We start from the raw sequence: 23,006 nt of genomic DNA, 5'->3' as shown, positions 1-23,006 counted from the left end.
CGATTTCCTTGCAAGGAAGTGTCGCATTTACATTCATTTGAATCGTAGACGAGGAATGCATGACACTTCGCAATGAATATTATATCTTATCATGAAACATAGGTATGAGATGCAATATCTCGTTTTAAGAAGCATTTGAACTCTATTGCTTCGATACGTAAACATCTGCAGACGCTATTTCCCTGCAAGGAAGTGTCGCATTTACATTCATTTGAACCGTAGACGGGGAAAAGCATAACACTTCGCAATGAATATTATATCTTATCATGAAGCATAAATATGAGATGCAATATCTCGTTTTAAGAAGCATTTGAACACTATTGCTTCGATACGTAGACATCTGCAAACGCTATTTCCTTGCAAGGAAGTGTCGCATTTACATTCATTTGAAGTGTAGACGAGGAATACATAACACTTCGCAAATCATATTATATCTTACCATAAAACATAGAAATGAGATGCGATATCGCGTTTTAAGAAGCATCAGAAATCCATTGCTACGATACGTAGACATCTGCAAACGCTATTTCCTTGTAAGGAAGTGTCGCATTTACATTCATTTGAAGTGTAGACAAGGAATACATGACACTTCGCAAATCATATTACATCTTACCATGAGACATAGAAATGAGATGCGATATCGCGTTTTAAAAAGCATTGGAACTCTAATGCTACGATACGTAGACATCTGCAAACGCTATTTCCTAGCGAGGAAGTATCGCATTCACATTCATTTGAAGTGTAGACGAGGAATACATAACACTTCGCAAATCATGTTATATCTTACCATGAAACATAGAAATGAGATGCGATATCGCGTTTTAAGAATCATATGAACTCTATTGCTACGATACGTAGACATCTGTAAACGCTATTTCCTTGCAAGGAAGTGTCGCATTTACTTTCATTTGAATCGGGACGAGGAATGCATAACACTTCGCAATGAATATTATATCTTATCATGAAACATAGATATGAGATGCAATATCTCGTTTTAAGAAGCATTAGAAATCTATTACTACGATACCTAGACATCTGCAGACGCTATTTCCTAGCGAGGAAGTGTCGCATTCACATTCATTTGAAGTGTAGACGAGGAATACATAACACTTCGCAAATCATAATACATCTTACCATGAAACGTAGAAATGAGATGCGATATCGCGTTTTAAGAAGCATCAGAAATCCATTCCCTGCAAGGAAGTGTCGCATTTACATTCGTTTGAATCGTAGACGAGGAATGCATAACAATTCGCAATGAATATTATATCCTATCATGAAACATAGATATGAGATGCAATATCTCGTTTTAAGAAGCATTTGAACTCTATTGCTTCGATACGTGGACATCTGCAAACGCTATTTCCTTGCAAGGAAGTGTCGCATTTACATTCCTTTGAAGTTGAGACAAGGAATACATAACACTTTGCAAATCATATTATATCTTACCATGAAACATAGAAATGAAATGCGATATCGCGTTTTAAGAAGCATTAGAACTCTATTGCTACGATACCTAGACATTTGCAGACGCTATTTCCTTGCAAGGAAGTGTCGCATTTACATTCATTTGAAGTGTAGACAAGGAATACATAACACTTCGCAAATCATATTACATCTTACCATGAAACATAGAAATGAGATGCGATATCGCGTTTTAAAAAGCATTGGAACTCTAATGCTACGATACGTAGGCATCTGCAAACGCTATTTCCTTGCAAGGAAGTGTCGCATTTACATTCATTTGAAGTGTAGACGAGGAATACATAACACTTCGCAAATCATATTATATCTTACCATAAAACATAGAAATGAGATGCGATATCGCGTTTTAAGAAGCATCAGAAATCCATTGCTACGATACGTAGACATCTGCAAACGCTATTTCCTTGCAAGGAAGTGTCGCATTTACATTCATTTGAAGTGTAGACAAGGAATACATAACACTTCGCAAATCATATTACATCTTACCATGAAACATAGAAATGAGATGCGATATCGCGTTTTAAAAAGCATTGAAACTCTAATGCTACGATACGTAGACATCTGCAAACGCTATTTCCTAGCGAGGAAGTATCGCATTCACATTCATTTGAGCTTAGACGAGGAATACATAACACATCGCAAATCATGTTATATCTTACCATGAAACATAGAAATGAGATGCGATATCGCGTTTTAAGAATCATATGAACTCTATTGCTACGATACGTAGACATCTGTAAACGCTATTTCCTTGCAAGGAAGTGTCGCATTTACATTCATTTGAAGTGTAGACGGGGAATACGTGATACTTCGCAAATCACATTATATCTTACCATGAAACATAGAAATGAGATGCGATATCGCGATTTAAGAAGCTGTAGAACACTATTGCTTCGATATGTAGACATCTGCAAACGCGATTTCCTTGCAAGGAAGTGTCGCATTTACATTCATTTGAATCGTAGACGAGGAATGCATGACACTTCGCTATGAATATTATATTTTATCATGAAACATAGGTATGAGATGCAATATCTCGTTTTAAGAAGCATTTGTACTCTATTGCTTCGATACGTAAACATCTGCAGACGCTATTTCCTAGCAAGGAAGTGTCGCATTTACATTCATTTAAATCGTAGACGAGAAATGCATAACACTTCGCAATGTATATTATATCTTATCATGAAACATAGATATGAGATGCAATATCTCGTTTTAAGAAGCATTTGAACTCTATTGCTTCGATACGTAGCCATCTGCAAACGCTATTTCCTTGCAAGGAAGTGTCGCATTTACATTCATTTGAAGTGTAGACGAGGAATACATAACACTTCGCAAATCATATTATATCTTACCATAAAACATAGAAATGAGATGCGATATCGCGTTTTAAGATGCATCAGAAATCCATTGCTACGATACGTAGACATCTGCAAACGCTATTTCCTTGCAAGGAAGTGTCGCATTTACATTCATTTGAAGTGTAGACAAGGAATACATAACACTTCGCAAATCATATTATATCTTACCATAAAACATAGAAATGTGATGCGATATCGCGTTTTAAGAAGCATCAGAAATCCATTCCTTGCAAGGAAGTGTCGCATTTACATTCGTTTGAATCCTAGACGAGGAATGCATAACAATTCGCAATGAATATTATATCCTATCATGAAACATAGATATGAGACGCAATATCTCGTTTTAAGAAGCATTTGAACTCTATTGCTTCGATACGTAGACATCTGCAAACGCTATTTCCCTGCAAGGAAGTGTCGCATTTACATTCATTTGCAGTGTAGACGAGGAATACATGACACTTCGCAAATCATATTATAACTTACCATGAAACATAGAAGTGAGATGCGATATCGCGTTTTAAGAAGCATTAGAATACTATTGCTACGATAGGCAGATATTTGCAAACGCTATTTCCTTGCAAGGAAGTGTCGTATTTACATTCATTTGAAGTTTAGACGAGGAATACATAACACTTCGCAAATCATATTATATCTTACCATGAAACATAGAAATGAGATGCGATATCGCGTTTCAAGAATCATAAGAACACTATTGTTACGATACGTACACATCTGCAAACGCTATTTCCTTGCAAGGTAGTGTCGCATTTACTTTCATTTGAATCGTAGACGACGAATGCATAACACTTCGCATTGTATATTATATCTTATCATGAAACATAGATATGAGATGCAGTATCTCGTTTTAAGAACCAATGAACCCTATTGCTTCGATACGTAGACATCTGCAAACGCTATTTCCATGCAAGGAAGTGTCGCATTTACTTTCATTTGAATCGTAGACGAGGAATGCATAACACTTCGCAATGAATATTATATCTTATCATGAAACATAGATATGAGATGCAGTATCTCGTTTTAAGAAGCATTTGAACTCTATTGCTTCGATACGTAGACATCTGCAAACGCAATTTCCTTACAAGGAAGTGTCGCATTTACATTAATTTGAAGTGTAGACGAGGAATACATAACACTTCGCAAATCATATTGCATCTTACCATGAAACATAGAAATGAGTTGCGATATCGCGTTTTAAGAAGCATTAAAACTCTATTGCTTCGATACCTAGACATCTGCAAACGCTATTTCCTTGCAAGGAAGTGTCGCATTCACATTCACTTGAAGTGTAGGCGAGGAATACATGACACTTCGCAAATCATATTATATCTTACCATGAAACATAGAAATGGGATGCGATATCGCGTTTTAAGAAGCATTAGAACTCTATTGCTACGATACGTAGACATCTGCAAACGCTATTTCCTTGCAAGGAAGTGTCGCATTTACATTCATTTGATGTGTGGACGAGGAATGCATAACACTTCGCAATGAATATTATATCTTATCATGAAACATAGATATGAGATGCAATATCTCGTTTTAAGAAGCATTTGAACTCTATTGCTTCGATACGTAGACATCTGCAAACGCTATTTCCTTGCAAGGAAGTGTCGCATTTACATTCATTTGAAGTGTAGACAAGGAATACATAACACTTCGCAAATCATATTACATCTTACCATGAAACATAGAAATGAGATGCGATATCGCGTTTTAAAAAGCATTGGAACTCTAATGCTACGATACGTAGACATCTGCAAACGCTATTTCCTAGCGAGGAAGTATCGCATTTACATTCATTTGAAGTGTAGACGAGGAATACATAACACATCGCAAATCATGTTATATCTTACCATGAAACATAGAAATGAGATGCGATATCGCGTTTTAAGAATCATATGAACTCTATTGCTACGATACGTAGACATCTGTAAACGCTATTTCCTTGCAAGGAAGTGTCGCTTTTACTTTCATTTGAATCGGGACGAGGAATGCATAACACTTCGCAATGAATATTATATCTTATCATGAAACATAGATATGAGATGCAATATCTCGTTTTAAGAAGCATTAGAAATCTATTACTACGATACCTAGACATCTGCAGACGCTATTTCCTAGCGAGGAAGTGTCGCATTCACATTCATTTGAAGTGTGGACGAGGAATACATAACATTTCGCAAATCATAATACATCTTACCATGAAACGTAGAAATGAGATGCGATATCGCGTTTTAAGAAGCATCAGAAATCCATTCCTTGCAAGGAAGTGTCGCATTTACATTCGTTTGAATCGTAGACGAGGAATGCATAACAATTCGCAATGAATATTATATCCTATCATGAAACATAGATATGAGATGCAATATCTCGTTTTAAGAAGCATTTGAACTCTATTGCTTCGATACGTAGACATCTGCAAACGCTATTTCCTTGCAAGGAAGTGTCGCACTTACATTCCTTTGAAGTTGAGAGAAGGAATACATAACACTTCGCAAATCATATTATATCTTTCCATGAAACATAGAAATGAAATGCGATATCGCGTTTTAAGAAGCATTAGAACCCTATTGCTACGATAGGTAGACATCTGCATACCCTATTTCCTTGCAAGGAAGTATCGCATTTACATTCATTTGAAGTGTAGACGAGGAATACATAACACTTCGCAAATCATATTACATCTTACCATGAAACATAGAAATGAGATGCGATATCGCGTTTTAAAAAGCATTGGAACTCTAATGCTACGATAGGTAGACATCTGCAATTGCTATTTCCTTGCGAGGAAGTGTCGCATTTACATTCATTTGAAGTGTAGACGAGGAATACATAACACTTCGCAAATCATATTATATCTTACCATGAAACATAGAAATGAGATGCGATATCGCCGTTTTAAGAAGCATTAGAAATCTATTGCTACGATACGTAGACATTTGCAAACGCTATTTCCTAGCGAGGAAGTATCGCATTCACATTCATTTGAAGTGTAGACGGGAAAACGTGATACTTCGCAAATCATATTATATCTTACCATGAAACATAGAAATGAGATGCGATATCGCGATTTAAGAAGCTTTAGAACACTATTGCTTCGATATGTAGACATCTGCAAACGCGATTTCCTTGCAAGGAAGTGTCGCATTTACATTCATTTGAATCGTAGACGAGGAATGCATGACACTTCGCTATGAATATTATATCTTATCATGAAACATAGGTATGAGATGCAATATCTCGTTTTAAGAAGCATTTGTACTCTATTGCTTCGATACGTAAACATCTGCAGACGCTATTTCCTAGCAAGGAAGTGTCGCATTTACATTCATTTGAAGTGTAGACAAGGAATACATAACACTTCGCAAATCATGTTATATCTTACCATGAAACATAGAAATGAGATGCGATATCGCGTCTTAAGAATCATATGAAATCTATTGCTACGATACGTAGACATCTGTAAACGCTATTTCCTTGCAAGGAAGTGTCGCATTTACTTTCATTTGAATCGTGGACGAGGAATGCATAACACTTCGCAATGAATATTATATCTTATCATGAAACATAGATATGAGATGCAATATCTCGTTTTAAGAAGCATTAGAAATCTATTACTACGATACCTAGACATCTGCAGACGCTATTTCCTAGCGAGGAAGTGTCGATTTCACATTCATTTGAAGTGTAGACGAGGAATACATAACACTTCGCAAATCATATTATACCTTACCATGAAACATAGAAATGAGATGCGATATCGCGTTTTAAGAATCATAAGAACTCTATTGCTACGATACGTAGACATCTGCAAACGCTATTTCCTTGCAAGGAAGTGTCGCATTTACATTCATTTGAATCGTAGGCGAGGAATGCATAACACTTCGCAATGAATATTATATCTTATCATGAAACATAGATATGAGATGCAGTATCTCGTTTTAAGAAGCATTTGAACTCTATTGCTTCGATACGTAGACATCTGCAAACGCTATTTCCTTGCAAGGAAGCGTCGCATTTACATTCAATTGAAGTGTAGACGAGGAATACATAACACTTCGCAAATCTTATTACATCTTACCATGAAACATAGAAATGAGATGCGATATCGCGTTTTAAGATGCATTGGAACTCTAATGCTACGATAGGTAGACATCTGCAATTGCTATTTCCTTGCGAGGAAGTGTCGCATTTACATTCATTTGAAGTGTAGACGAGGAATACATAACACTTCGCAAATCATATTATATCTTACCATGAAACATAGAAATGAGATGCGATATCGCCGTTTTAAGAAGCATTAGAAATCTATTGCTACGATACGTAGACATTTGCAAACGCTATTTCCTAGCGAGGAAGTGTCGCATTCACATTCATTTGAAGTGTAGACGGGGAATACGTGATACTTCGCAAATCATATTATATCTTACCATGAAACATAGAAATGAGATGCGATATCGCGATTTAAGAAGCTTTAGAACACTATTGCTTCGATATGTAGACATCTGCAAACGCGATTTCCTTGCAAGGAAGTGTCGCATTTACATTCATTTAAATCGTAGACGAGGAATGCATGACACTTCGCAATGAATATTATATCTTATCATGAAACATAGGTATGAGATGCAATATCTCGTTTTAAGAAGCATTTGAACTCTATTGCTTCGATACGTAAATATCTGCAGACGCTATTTCCTAGCAAGGAAGTGTCGCATTTACATTCATTTGAATCGTAGACGAGGAATGCATAACACTTCGCAATGTATATTATATCTTATCATGAAACATAGATATGAGATGCAATATCTCGTTTTAAGAAGCATTTGAACTCTATTGCTTCGATACGTAGGCATCCGCAAACGCTATTTCCTTGCAAGGAAGTGTCGCATTTGCATTCATTTGAAGTGTAGACGAGGAATACATAACACTTCGCAAATCATATTATATCTTACCATAAAACATAGAAATGAGATGCGATATCGCGTTTTAAGAAGCATCAGAAATCCATTGCTACGATACGTAGACATCTGCAAACGCTATTTCCTTGCAAGGAAGTGTCGCATTTACATTCATTTGAAGTGTAGACAAGGAATACATAACACTTCGCAAATCATATTATATCTTACCATAAAACATAGAAATGAGATGCGATATCGCGTTCTAAGAAGCATCAGAAATCCATTCCTTGCAAGGAAGTGTCGCATTTACATTCGTTTGAATCGTAGACGAGGAATGCATAACAATTCGCAATGAATATTATATCCTATCATGAAACATAGATATGAGACGCAATATCTCGTTTTAAGAAGCATTTGAACTCTATTGCTTCGATACGTAGACATCTGCAGACGCTATTTCCTAGCGAGGAAGTGTCGATTTCACATTCATTTGAAGTGTAGACGAGGAATACATAACACTTCGCAAATCATATTATACCTTACCATGAAACATAGAAATGAGATGCGATATCGCGTTGTAAGAAGCATTAGAACTCTATTGCTTCGATACGTAGACATCTGCAAACGCTATTTCCTTGCAAGGAAGTGTCGCATTTACATTCATTTGAATCGTAGACGAGGAATGCTTAACACTTCGCAATGAATATTATATCTTATCATGAAACATAGATATGAGATGCAATATCTCGTTTTAAGAAGCATTTGAACTCTATTGCTTCGATACGTAGACATCTGCAAACGCTATTTCCCTGCAAGGAAGTATCGCATTTACATTCATTTGAACCGTAGACGAGGAAAAGCATAACACTTCGCAATGAATATCATATCTTATCATGAAGCATAAATATGAGATGCAATATCTCGTTTTAAGAAGCATTTGAACACTATTGCTTCGATACGTAGACATCTGCAAGCGCTATATCCTTGCAAGGAAGTGTCGCATTTACATTCATTTGAAGTGTAGACGAGGAATACATAACACTTCGCAAATCATATTATATCTTACCATAAAACATAGAAATGAGATGCGATATCGCGTTTTAAGAAGCATCAGAAATCCATTGCTACGATACGTAGACATCTGCAAACGCTATTTCCTTGCAAGGAAGTGTCGCATTTACATTCATTTGAAGCGTAGACAAGGAATACATAACACTTCGCAAATCATATTATATCTTACCACAAAACATAGAAATGAGATGCGATATCGCGTTTTAAGAAGCATCAGAAATCCATTCCTTGCAAGGAAGTGTCGCATTTACATTCATTTGAATCGTAGACGAGGAATGCATAACAATTCGCAATGAATATTATATCCTATCATGAAACATAGATATGAGATGCAATATCTCGTTTTAAGAAGCATTTGAACTCTATTGCTTCGATACGTAGACATCTGCAAACGCTATTTCCTTGCAAGGAAGTGTCGCTTTACATTCCTTTGAAGTTGAGACAAGGAATACATAACACTTCGCAAATCATATTACATCTTACCATGAAACATAGAAATGAGATGCGATATCGCGTTTTAAAAAGCATTGGAACTCTAATGCTACGATACGTAGACATCTGCAAACGCTATTTCCTAGCGAGGAAGTATCGCATTCACATTCATTTGAAGTGTAGACGAGGAATACATAACACTTCGCAAATCATGTTATATCTTACCATGAAACATAGAAATGAGATGCGATATCGCGTTTTAAGAATCATATGAACTCTATTGCTACTATACCAGACATCTGTAAACGCTATTTCCTTGCAAGGAAGTGTCGCATTTACTTTCATTTGAATCGTGGACGAGGAATGCATAACACTTCGCAATGAATATTATATCTTATCATGAAACATAGATATGAGATGCAATATCTCGTTTTAAGAAGCATTAGAAATCTATTACTACGATACGTAGACATCTGCAAACGCTATTTCCTTGCAAGGAAGTGTCGCATTTACATTCATTTGAAGTGTAGACAAGGAATACATAACACTTCGCAAATCATATTATATCTTACCATAAAACATAGAAATGAGATGCGATATCGCGTTTTAAGAAGCATTAGAACACTATTGCTTCGATACGTAGACATCTGCAGACGCTATTTCCTTGCAAGGAAGTGTCGCATTTACATACATTTGAAGTGTAGACGAGGAATACATAACACTTCGCAAATCATATTATATCTTATCATGAAACATAGAAATGAGATGCGATATCGCGTTTTAAGAATCATTAGAACTCTATTGCTACGATACCTAGACATCTGCAGACGCTATTTCCTAGCAAGGAAGTGTCGCATTTACATTCATTTGAAGTGTAGACGAGGAATACATAGCACTTCGCAAATCATATTATATCTTACCATGAAACATAGAAATGAGATGCGATATCGCCGTTTTAAGAAGCATTAGAAATCTATTGTTACGATACGTAGACATCTGCAAACACTATTTCCTAGCGAGGAAGTATCACCATTCACATTCATTTGAAGTGTAGACGAGGAATACATAACACTTCGCAAATCATGTTATATCTTACCATGAAACATAGAAATGAGATGCGATATCGCGTTTTAAGTATCATATGAACTCTATTGCTACGATACGTAGACATCTGCAAACGCTATTTCCATGCAAGGAAGTGTCGCATTTACTTTCATTTGAATCGTAGACGAGGAATGCATAACACTTCGCAATGAATATTATATCTTATCATGAAACATAGATATTAGATGCAATATCTCGTTTTAAGAAGCATTGGAACTCTATTGCTACGATACCTAGACACCTGCAGACGCTATTTCCTAGCGAGGAAGTGTCGCATTCACATTCATTTGAAGTGTAGACGAGGAATGCATAACACTTCGCAATGAATATTATATCTTATCATGAAACATAGATATGAGATGCAGTATCTCGTTTTAAGAAGCATTTGAACTCTATTGCTTCGATACGTAGACATCTGCAAACGCAATTTCCTTACAAGGAAGTGTCGCATTTACATTAATTTGAAGTGTAGACGAGGAATACATGACACTTCGCAAATCATATTACATCTTGCCATGAAACATAGAAATGAGATGCGATATCGCGTTTTAAGAAGCATTAAAACTCTATTGCTTCGATACGTAGACATCTGCAAACGCTATTTCCTTGCAAGGAAGTGTCGCATTTACATTCATTTGAAGTGTAGACGAGGAATACATGACACTTCGCAAATCATATTATATCTTACCATGAAACATAGAAATGAGATGCGATATCGCGATTTAAGGAGCTTTAGAACACTATTGCTTCGATACGTAGACATCTGCAAACGCGATTTCCTTGCAAGGAAGTGTCGCATTTACATTCATTTGAATCGTACACGAGGAATGCATAACACTTCGCAATGAATATTATATCTTATCATGAAACATAGATATGAGATGCAATATCTCGTTTTAAGAAGCATTTGAACTCTATTGCTTCGATACGTAAACATCTGCAAACGCTATTTCCTTGCAAGGAAGTGTCGCAATTACATTCATTTGAATCGTAGGCGAGGAATGCATAACACTTCACAATGAATATTATATCTTATCATGAAACATAGATATGAGATGCAGTATCTCGTTTTAAGAAGCATTTGAACTCTATTGCTTCGATACGTAGACATCTGCAAACGCTATTTCCTTGCAAGGAAGCGTCGCATTTACACTCATTTGAAGTGCAGACGAGGTATACATAACACTTCGCAAATCATGTTATATCTTACCATGAAACATAGAAATGAGATGCGATATCGCGTTTCAAGAAGCATTTGAACTCTATTGCTTCGATACGTAGACATCTGCAAACGCTATTTCCTTGCAAGGAAGTGTCGCATTTACATTCATTTGAAGTGTAGACGAGGAATACATAACACTTCGCAAATCATATTATATCTTACCATGAAACATAGAAATGAGATGCGATATCGCTTTTTAAGATGCATTAGAACTCTATTGCTACGATACGTAGACATCTGCAAACGCTATTTCCTTGCAAGGAAGTGTCGCATTTACATTCATTTGATGTGTAGACGGGGAATACGTGATACTTCGCAAATCATATTATATCTTACCATGAAACATAGAAATGAGATGCGATATCGCGATTTAAGAAGCTTTAGAACACTATTGCTTCGATACGTAGACATCAGCAAACGCGCTTTCCTTGCAAGGAAGTGTCGCGTTTACATTCATTTGAATCGTAGACGAGGAATGCATAACACTTCGCAATGAATATTATATCTTATCATGAAACATAGATATGAGATGCAATATCTCATTTTAAGAAGCATTTGAACTCTATTGCTTCGATACGTAAACATCTGCAGACGCTATTTCCAAGCAAGGAAGTGTCGCATTTACATTCATTTGAATCGTAGACGAGGAATGCATAACACTTCGCAATGAATATTATATCTTATCATGAAACATAGATATGAGATGCAATATCTCGTTTTAAGAAGCATTTCAACTTTATTGCTTCGATACGTAGACATCTGCAAACGCTATTTCCTTGCAAGGAAGTGTCGCATTCACATTCATTTGAAGTGTAGACGAGGAATACATAACACTTCGCAAATGATGTTATATCTTACCATGAAACATAGAAATGAGATGCGATATCGCGTTTTAAGTATCATATGTACTCTATTGCTACGGTACGTAGACATCTGCAAACGCTATTTCCATGCAAGGAAGTGTCGCATTTACTTTCATTTGAATCGTAGACGAGGAATGCATAACACTTCGCAATGAATATTATATCTTATCATGAAACATAGATATTAGATGCAATATCTCGTTTAAGAAGCATTGGAACTCTATTGCTACGATACCTAGACACCTGCAGACGCTATTTCCTAGCGAGGAAGTGTCGCATTCACATTCATTTGAAGTGTAGACGAGGAATGCATAACACTTCGCAATGAATATTATATCTTATCATGAAACATAGATATGAGATGCAGTATCTCGTTTTAAGAAGCATTTGAACTCTATTGCTTCGATACGTAGACATCTGCAAACGCAATTTCCTTACAAGAAAGTGTCGCATTTACATTAATTTGAAGTGTAGACGAGGAATACATGACACTTCGCAAATCATATTACATCTTGCCATGAAACATAGAAATGAGATGCGATATCGCGTTTTAGGAAGCATTAAAACTCTATTGCTTCGATACGTAGACATCTGCAAACGCTATTTCCTTGCAAGGAAGTGTCGCATTTACATTCATTTGAAGTGTAGACGAGGAATACATGACACTTCGCAAATCATATTATATCTTACCATGAAACATAGAAATGAGATGCGATATCGCGTTTTAAGAAGCATTAGAACTCTATTGCTACGATACGTAGACATCTGCAAACGCGATTTCCTTGCAAGGAAGTATCGCATTTACATTCATTTGAATCGTACACGAGGAATGCATAACACGTCGCAATGAATATTATATCTTATCATGAAACATAGATATGAGATGCAATATCTCGTTTTAAGAAGCATTTGAACTCTATTGCTTCGATACGTAAACATCTGCAAACGCTATTTCCTTGCAAGGAAGTGTCGCATTTACATTCATTTGAATCGTAGGCGAGGAATGCATAACACTTCACAATGAATATTATATCTTATCATGAAACATAGATATGAGATGCAGTATCTCGTTTTAAGAAGCATTTGAACTCTATTGCTTCGATACGTAGACATCTGCAAACGCTATTTCCTTGCAAGGAAGCGTCGCATTTACACTCATTTGAAGTGCAGACGAGGTATACATAACACTTCGCAAATCATGTTATATCTTACCATGAAACATAGAAATGAGATGCGATATCGCGTTTCAAGAAGCATTTGAACTCTATTGCTTCGATACGTAGACATCTGCAAACGCTATTTCCTTGCAAGGAAGTGTCGCATTTACATTCATTTGAAGTGTAGACGAGGAATACATAACACTTCGCAAATCATATTATATCTTACCATGAAACATAGAAATGAGATGCGATATCGCTTTTTAAGATGCATTAGAACTCTATTGCTACGATACGTAGACATCTGCAAACGCTATTTCCTTGCAAGGAAGTGTCGCATTTACATTCATTTGATGTGTAGACGGGGAATACGTGATACTTCGCAAATCATATTATATCTTACCATGAAACATAGAAATGAGATGCGATATCGCGATTTAAGAAGCTTTAGAACACTATTGCTTCGATACGTAGACATCAGCAAACGCGCTTTCCTTGCAAGGAAGTGTCGCGTTTACATTCATTTGAATCGTAGACGAGGAATGCATAACACTTCGCAATGAATATTATATCTTATCATGAAACATAGATATGAGATGCAATATCTCATTTTAAGAAGCATTTGAACTCTATTGCTTCGATACGTAAACATCTGCAGACGCTATTTCCAAGCAAGGAAGTGTCGCATTTACATTCATTTGAATCGTAGACGAGGAATGCATAACACTTCGCAATGAATATTATATCTTATCATGAAACATAGATATGAGATGCAATATCTCGTTTTAAGAAGCATTTCAACTTTATTGCTTCGATACGTAGACATCTGCAAACGCTATTTCCTTGCAAGGAAGTGTCGCATTCACATTCATTTGAAGTGTAGACGAGGAATACATAACACTTCGCAAATGATGTTATATCTTACCATGAAACATAGAAATGAGATGCGATATCGCGTTTTAAGTATCATATGTACTCTATTGCTACGGTACGTAGACATCTGCAAACGCTATTTCCATGCAAGGAAGTGTCGCATTTACTTTCATTTGAATCGTAGACGAGGAATGCATAACACTTCGCAATGAATATTATATCTTATCATGAAACATAGATATTAGATGCAATATCTCGTTTTAAGAAGCATTGGAACTCTATTGCTACGATACCTAGACACCTGCAGACGCTATTTCCTAGCGAGGAAGTGTCGCATTCACATTCATTTGAAGTGTAGACGAGGAATGCATAACACTTCGCAATGAATATTATATCTTATCATGAAACATAGATATGAGATGCAGTATCTCGTTTTAAGAAGCATTTGAACTCTATTGCTTCGATACGTAGACATCTGCAAACGCAATTTCCTTACAAGAAAGTGTCGCATTTACATTAATTTGAAGTGTAGACGAGGAATACATGACACTTCGCAAATCATATTACATCTTGCCATGAAACATAGAAATGAGATGCGATATCGCGTTTTAGGAAGCATTAAAACTCTATTGCTTCGATACGTAGACATCTGCAAACGCTATTTCCTTGCAAGGAAGTGTCGCATTTACATTCATTTGAAGTGTAGACGAGGAATACATGACACTTCGCAAATCATATTATATCTTACCATGAAACATAGAAATGAGATGCGATATCGCGTTTTAAGAAGCATTAGAACTCTATTGCTACGATACGTAGACATCTGCAAACGCTATTTCCTTGCAAGGAAGCGTCGCATTTACACTCATTTGAAGTGCAGACGAGGTATACATAACACTTCGCAAATCATGTTATATCTTACCATGAAACATAGAAATGAGATGCGATATCGCGTTTCAAGAAGCATTTGAACTCTATTGCTTCGATACGTAGACATCTGCAAACGCTATTTCCTTGCAAGGAAGTGTCGCATTTACATTCATTTGAAGTGTAGACGAGGAATACATAACACTTCGCAAATCATATTATATCTTACCATGAAACATAGAAATGAGATGCGATATCTCGTTTTAAGAAGCATTTGAACTCTATTGCTTCGATACGTAAACATCTGCAAACGCTATTTCCTTGCAAGGAAGTGTCGCATTTACATTCATTTGAATCGTAGGCGAGGAATGCATAACACTTCACAATGAATATTATATCTTATCATGAAACATAGATATGAGATGCAGTATCTCGTTTTAAGAAGCATTTGAACTCTATTGCTTCGATACGTAGACATCTGCAAACGCTATTTCCTTGCAAGGAAGCGTCGCATTTACACTCATTTGAAGTGCAGACGAGGTATACATAACACTTCGCAAATCATGTTATATCTTACCATGAAACATAGAAATGAGATGCGATATCGCGTTTCAAGAAGCATTTGAACTCTATTGCTTCGATACGTAGACATCTGCAAACGCTATTTCCTTGCAAGGAAGTGTCGCATTTACATTCATTTGAAGTGTAGACGAGGAATACATAACACTTCGCAAATCATATTATATCTTACCATGAAACATAGAAATGAGATGCGATATCGCTTTTTAAGATGCATTAGAACTCTATTGCTACGATACGTAGACATCTGCAAACGCTATTTCCTTGCAAGGAAGTGTCGCATTTACATTCATTTGATGTGTAGACGGGAATACGTGATACTTCGCAAATCATATTATATCTTACCATGAAACATAGAAATGAGATGCGATATCGCGATTTAAGAAGCTTTAGAACACTATTGCTTCGATACGTAGACATCAGCAAACGCGCTTTCCTTGCAAGGAAGTGTCGCGTTTACATTCATTTGAATCGTAGACGAGGAATGCATAACACTTCGCAATAGAATATTATATCTTATCATGAAACATAGATATGAGATGCAATATCTCATTTTAAGAAGCATTTGAACTCTATTGCTTCGATACGTAAACATCTGCAGACGCTATTTCCAAGCAAGGAAGTGTCGCATTTACATTCATTTGAATCGTAGACGAGGAATGCATAACACTTCGCAATGAATATTATATCTTATCATGAAACATAGATATGAGATGCAATATCTCGTTTTAAGAAGCATTTCAACTTTATTGCTTCGATACGTAGACATCTGCAAACGCTATTTCCTTGCAAGGAAGTGTCGCATTCACATTCATTTGAAGTGTAGACGAGGAATACATAACACTTCGCAAATGATGTTATATCTTACCATGAAACATAGAAATGAGATGCGATATCGCGTTTTAAGTATCATATGTACTCTATTGCTACGGTACGTAGACATCTGCAAACGCTATTTCCATGCAAGGAAGTGTCGCATTTACTTTCATTTGAATCGTAGACGAGGAATGCATAACACTTCGCAATGAATATTATATCTTATCATGAAACATAGATATTAGATGCAATATCTCGTTTTAAGAAGCATTGGAACTCTATTGCTACGATACCTAGACACCTGCAGACGCTATTTCCTAGCGAGGAAGTGTCGCATTCACATTCATTTGAAGTGTAGACGAGGAATGCATAACACTTCGCAATGAATATTATATCTTATCATGAAACATAGATATGAGATGCAGTATCTCGTTTTAAGAAGCATTTGAACTCTATTGCTTCGATACGTAGACATCTGCAAACGCAATTTCCTTACAAGAAAGTGTCGCATTTACATTAATTTGAAGTGTAGACGAGGAATACATGACACTTCGCAAATCATATTACATCTTGCCATGAAACATAGAAATGAGATGCGATATCGCGTTTTAGGAAGCATTAAAACTCTATTGCTTCGATACGTAGACATCTGCAAACGCTATTTCCTTGCAAGGAAGTGTCGCATTTACATTCATTTGAAGTGTAGACGAGGAATACATGACACTTCGCAAATCATATTATATCTTACCATGAAACATAGAAATGAGATGCGATATCGCGTTTTAAGAAGCATTAGAACTCTATTGCTACGATACGTAGACATCTGCAAACGCGATTTCCTTGCAAGGAAGTATCGCATTTACATTCATTTGAATCGTACACGAGGAATGCATAACACGTCGCAATGAATATTATATCTTATCATGAAACATAGATATGAGATGCAATATCTCGTTTTAAGAAGCATTTGAACTCTATTGCTTCGATACGTAAACATCTGCAAACGCTATTTCCTTGCAAGGAAGTGTCGCATTTACATTCATTTGAATCGTAGGCGAGGAATGCATAACACTTCACAATGAATATTATATCTTATCATGAAACATAGATATGAGATGCAGTATCTCGTTTTAAGAAGCATTTGAACTCTATTGCTTCGATACGTAGACATCTGCAAACGCTATTTCCTTGCAAGGAAGCGTCGCATTTACACTCATTTGAAGTGCAGACGAGGTATACATAACACTTCGCAAATCATGTTATATCTTACCATGAAACATAGAAATGAGATGCGATATCGCGTTTCAAGAAGCATTTGAACTCTATTGCTTCGATACGTAGACATCTGCAAACGCTATTTCCTTGCAAGGAAGTGTCGCATTTACATTCATTTGAAGTGTAGACGAGGAATACATAACACTTCGCATATCATATTATATCTTACCATGAAACATAGAAATGAGATGCGATATCGCGTTTTAAGATGCATTAGAACTCTATTGCTACGATACGTAGACATCTGCAAACGCTATTTCCTTGCAAGGAAGTGTCGCATTTACATTCATTTGATGTGTAGACGGGGAATACGTGATACTTCGCAAATCATATTATATCTTACCATGAAACATAGAAATGAGATGCGATATCGCGATTTAAGAAGCTTTAGAACACTATTGCTTCGATACGTAGACATCAGCAAACACGCTTTCCTTGCAAGGAAGTGTCGCGTTTACATTCATTTGAATCGTAGACGAGGAATGCATAACACTTCGCAATGAATATTATATCTTATCATGAAACATAGATATGAGATGCAATATCTCATTTTAAGAAGCATTTGAACTCTATTGCTTCGATACGTAAACATCTGCAGACGCTATTTCCAAGCAAGGAAGTGTCGCATTTACATTCATTTGAATCGTAGACGAGGAATGCATAACACTTCGCAATGAATATTATATCTTATCATGAAACATAGATATGAGATGCAATATCTCGTTTTAAGAAGCATTAGAAATCCATTGCTACGATACGTAGATATCTGCAAATGCTATTTCCTTGCAAGGAGGTGTCGCATTTACATTCATTTGATGTGTAGACGAGGAATACATAACACTTCGCAAATCATATTATATCTTACCATGAAACATAGAAATGAGATGCGATATCGCGTTTTATGAAGCATTAGAACTCTATTGCTACGATACCTAGACATCTGCAGACGCTATTTCCTAGCAAGGAAGTGTCGCATTTACATTCATTTGAAGTGTAGACGAGGAATACATAGCACTTCGCAAATCATATTATATCTTACCATGAACATAGAAATGAGATGCGATATCGCCGTTTTAAGAAGCATTAGAAATCTATTGCTACGATACGTATACATCTGCAAACACTATTTCCTAGCGAGGAAGTATCACCATTCACATTCATTTGAAGTGTAGACGAGGAATACATAACACTTCGCAAATGATGTTATATCTTACCATGAAACATAGAAATGAGATGCGATATCGCGTTTTAAGTATCATATGTACTCTATTGCTACGGTACGTAGACATCTGCAAACGCTATTTCCATGCAAGGAAGTGTCGCATTTACTTTCATTTGAATCGTAGACGAGGAATGCATAACACTTCGCAATGAATATTATATCTTATCATGAAACATAGATATTAGATGCAATATCTCGTTTTAAGAAGCATTGGAACTCTATTGCTACGATACCTAGACACCTGCAGACGCTATTTCCTAGCGAGGAAGTGTCGCATTCACATTCATTTGAAGTGTAGACGAGGAATGCATAACACTTCGCAATGAATATTATATCTTATCATGAAACATAGATATGAGATGCAGTATCTCGTTTTAAGAAGCATTTGAACTCTATTGCTTCGATACGTAGAAATCTGCAAACGCAATTTCCTTACAAGAAAGTGTCGCATTTACATTAATTTGAAGTGTAGACGAGGAATACATGACACTTCGCAAATCATATTACATCTTGCCATGAAACATAGAAATGAGATGCGATATCGCCTTTTAGGAAGCATTAAAACTCTATTGCTTCGATACGTAGACATCTGCAAACGCTATTTCCTTGCAAGGAAGTGTCGCATTTACATTCATTTGAAGTGTAGACGAGGAATACATGACACGTCGCAAATCATATTATATCTTACCATGAAACATAGAAATGAGATGCGATATCGCGTTTTAAGAAGCATTAGAACTCTATTGCTACGATACGTAGACATCTGCAAACGCTATTTCCTAGCAAGGAAGTGTCGCATTTACATTCATTTGAAGTGTAGACGAGGAATACATGACACTTCGCAAATCATATTATATCATACCATGAAACATAGAAATGAGATGCGATACTGCGTTCTAAGAAGCATTAGAAATCCATTGCTACGATACGTAGATATCTGCAAATGCTATTTCCTTGCAAGGAGGTGTCGCATTTACATTCATTTGATGTGTAGACGAGGAATACATAACACTTCGCAAATCATATTATATCTTACCATGAAACATAGAAATGAGATGCGATATCGCGTTTTATGAAGCATTAGAACTCTATTGCTACGATACGTAGACATCTGGAAAGGCTATTTCCTTGCAAGGAAGTGTCGCATTTACATTCACTTGAAGTGTAGGCGAGGAGTACATAACACTTCGCAAATCATATTATACCTTACCATGAAACATAGAAATGAGATGCGAAATCGCGTTTTAAGAATTATAAGAGCTCTATTGCTACGATACGTAGACATCTGCAATCGCTGTTTCCTTGCAAGGAAGTGTCGCATTTACTTTCATTTGAATCGTAGACGAGGAATGCATAACACTTCGCAATGAATATTATATCTTACCATGATACATAGAAATGAGATGCGATATCGCGTTTTATGAAGCATTAGAACACTATTGCTACGATAGGTAGACATCTGCAAATGCTATTTCCTTGAAAGGAAGTATCGCATTTACTTTCATTTGAATCGTAGACGAGGAATGCATAACACTTCGCAATGAATATTATATGTTACCATGAAACATAGAAATGAGATGCGATATCGCGTTTTAAGAAGCATTAGAACTCTATTGCTACGATAGGTAGACATCTGCAAACGCTATATCCTTGCAAGGAAGTGTCGTATTTACATTGATTTGAAGTGTAGACGAGGAATACATAACACTTCGCAAATCATATTATATCTTACCATGAATCATAGAAATGAGATGTGATATCGCGTTTAAAGTATCATAAGAACTCTATTGTTACGATACGTAGACATCTGCAAACGCTATTTCCTTGCAAGGAAGTGTCGCATTTACATTCATTTGAGGTGTAGACGAGGAATACATAACACTTCGCAAATCATATTATATCTTACCATGAAACATAGAAATGTGATGCGATATCGCGTTTTAAGAAGCATTTGAACTCTATTGCTACGATACGTAGACATCTGCAATCGCTGTTTCCTTGCAAGGAAGTGTCGCATTTACTTTCATTTGAATCGTAGACGAGGAATGCATAACACTTCGCAATGAATATTATATCTTACCATGATACATAGAAATGAGATGCGATATCGCGTTTTAAGAAGCATTTGAACTCTATTGCTACGATACGTAGACATCTGCAATCGCTGTTTCCTTGCAAGGAAGTGTCGCATTTACTTTCATTTGAATCGTAGACGAGGAATGCATAACACTTCGCAATGTATATTATATCTTATCGTGAAACATAGATATGAGATGCAATATCTCGTTTTAAGAAGCATTTGAACTCTATTGCTTCGATACGTAGACATCTGCAAACGCTATTTCCATGCAAGGAAGTGTCGCATTTACTTTCATTTGAATCGTAGACGAGGAATGCATAACACTTCGCAATGCATATTATATCTTATCATGAAACATAGATTTGAAATGCAGTATCTCGTTTTAAGAAGCATTTGAACTCTATTGCTTCGATACGTAGACATCTGCAAACGCTATTTCCTTGCAAGGAAGCGTCGCATTTACATTCATTTGAATCGTAGACGAGGAATGCATAACGCTTCGCAATGTATATTATATCTTATCATGAAACATAGATATGAGATGCAATATCTCGTTTTAAGAAGCATTTGAACTCTATTGCTTCGATACGTAGACATCTGCAAACGCTATTTCCATGCAACGAAGTGTCGCATTTACTTTCATTTGAATCGTAGACGAGGAATGCATAACACTTCGCAATGCATATTATATCTTATCATGAAACATAGATATGAAATGCAGTATCTCGTTTTAAGAAGCATTTGAACTCTATTGCTTCGATACGTAGACATCTGCAAACGCTATTTCCTTGCAAGGAAGCGTCGCATTTACATTCATTTGAAGTGCAGACGAGGTATACATAACACTTCGCAAATCATGTTATATCTTACCATGAAACATAGAAATGAGATGCGATATCGCGTTTTAAGAAGCATTTGAACTCTATTGCTACGATACCTAGACATCTGCAGACGCTATTTCCTAGCAAGGAAGTGTCGCATTTACATTCATTTGAAGTGTAGACGAGGAAAACATAGCACTTCGCAAATCATATTAGATCTTACCATGAAACATAGAAATGAGATGCGATATCGCCGTTTTAAGAAGCATTAGAAATCTATTGCTACGATACGTAGACATCTGCAAACACTATTTCCTAGCGAGGAAGTATCACCATTCACATTCATTTGAAGTGTAGACGAGGAATACATAACACTTCGCAAATCATGTTATATCTTACCATGAAACATAGAAATGAGATGCGATATCGCGTTTTAAGTATCATATGAACTCTATTGCTACGATACGTAGACATCTGCAAACGCTATTTCCATGCAAGGAAGCGTCGCATTTACTTTCATTTGAATCGTAGACGAGGAATGCATAACACTTCGCAATGAATATTATATCTTATCATGAAACATAGATATTAGATGCAATATCTCGTTTTAAGAAGCATTGGAACTCTATTGCTACGATACCTAGACACCTGCAGACGCTATTTCCTAGCGAGGAAGTGTCGCATTCACATTCATTTGAAGTGTAGACGAGGAATGCATAACACTTCGCAATGAATATTATATCTTATCATGAAACATAGATATGAGATGCAGTATCTCGTTTTAAGAAGCATTTGAACTCTATTGCTTCGATACGTAGAAATCTGCAAACGCAATTTCCTTACAAGGAAGTGTCGCATT

Source organism: Xylocopa sonorina, chromosome 2 (assembly GCF_050948175.1).
Source record: "Xylocopa sonorina isolate GNS202 chromosome 2, iyXylSono1_principal, whole genome shotgun sequence".
Taxonomy (NCBI): domain Eukaryota; kingdom Metazoa; phylum Arthropoda; class Insecta; order Hymenoptera; family Apidae; genus Xylocopa; species Xylocopa sonorina.
The sequence above is the reverse complement of the archived record's forward strand: the minus strand, read 5'-3'. Positions refer to the sequence as shown.